The following is a 1,266-nucleotide window of genomic DNA, read 5'->3' as shown; positions in this document are numbered from 1 at the left end:
CATGTGGAGATAATATGCACTCATCACTTTATTACTTGTTCGATTGTGTATACTTGTACATCATTTGCATATAATTTTATAGCCGAGGATTGGCAACATGAAGTTAATTAGTTTGGCCAAAGCATTTTATTTTGCTTCTTTATTTTTGTATAGTTTACTTACACTTACACTTTATTCTTTTTCAGGCTTATTTACTGTATGACTAGAAGATATTTTGACAAGCCATTAGAACCAATTGAACCTGAGATTGAGAGACTTTTTAGGTAAAAGAGATGATCAACGTGCTCAAGAAAATATGTATCAAATTATGAACAAGGGCATTGGTCAAGAAGAAGGTAATCAGAATACCGAGGTATTCTATAATGTTGGGCCTACTGATAGGCCTCGTGCTATTCATGATCATTTGAATCTTGCGTTGGATGATCTGAATCCTGGAATTGTGGCACCTAAAATTCAAGCAACCCATTTTGAGCTCAAACATGTGATGTTCAACATGTTGAATTCTATAGTACACTTTGGGGGCATGCCAACTGAAGATGCCTAGCAGTATATTCGTAACTTTTTAGAGGTTTGTGTTTTTTTTACAACAAGGAGTGCATGGGGATGTGCTGAAATTAAAGCTATTTCCATACTCTTTGCGTAATCGAGCCAGGGCTTGGTTGAGTGGTGTTCCATTTGTTTCGAAAGAATCATGGGTTGATCTTAGCAAACAAAATTTATTGCACTATAACCCACCAAACATGAACACTTAGCTAAGAAATGACATAGCATCCTTTCACCAGGATGATGATGAATCTATGTATGAATGTTGGGATCGTTATAAGAGTTTTCTTTGCAAATGTTCTAATCATGGTTTTCAAGATTGGACTCAAGTAGTTATGTTTTATAATGGAGTCAATGCACCCATGAGAATGATTCTCGATCCCTCGACAAATGAGACATTGTTGGATAAATCACCTACTGAAGCATTTGCTATTTTGGATAAAATTGCCAACAATGACTATCAATTTTATTCCTCAAGGCTTGGAACTGGGAGAAAAGCACCTAGAGCATTCGAGTTAGATACCAAGGACTCTGTGTTTGCTCAACTTTCAGCTATCACTAATATGTTGAAAATTTATAACGCTCTACTCAGGTTAAGAAAGTGAAAACAACTAATTCAGCATGTTTGTTATGCCAATGCAATCATCATGAAAGCGAATGTCCAACCAATCATGAGTCTATCAACTTTGTAGGTAATTTTAATCGAGGAAATAACAATCCCTA

At 35.8% G+C, this 1,266-nt stretch overlaps 1 non-coding gene across 1 annotated transcript; it reads right to left on the bottom strand.

Moving 5' to 3' along the window:
• Window positions 1–750: 750 nt before the first annotated feature.
• LOC120148861 lies at window positions 751–856 on the bottom strand. The gene has a single exon (XR_005518410.1). It is a non-coding gene; the product is annotated as a small nucleolar RNA R71 (small nucleolar RNA).
• Window positions 857–1,266: the final 410 nt, after the last annotated feature.

This window comes from Hibiscus syriacus, unplaced genomic scaffold, assembly GCF_006381635.1.
Source record: "Hibiscus syriacus cultivar Baekdansim isolate YM2019G1 unplaced genomic scaffold, ASM638163v2 tig00110987_pilon, whole genome shotgun sequence".
Classification (NCBI taxonomy): domain Eukaryota; kingdom Viridiplantae; phylum Streptophyta; class Magnoliopsida; order Malvales; family Malvaceae; genus Hibiscus; species Hibiscus syriacus.
This window is presented reverse-complemented; position numbering and strand designations above follow the sequence as displayed.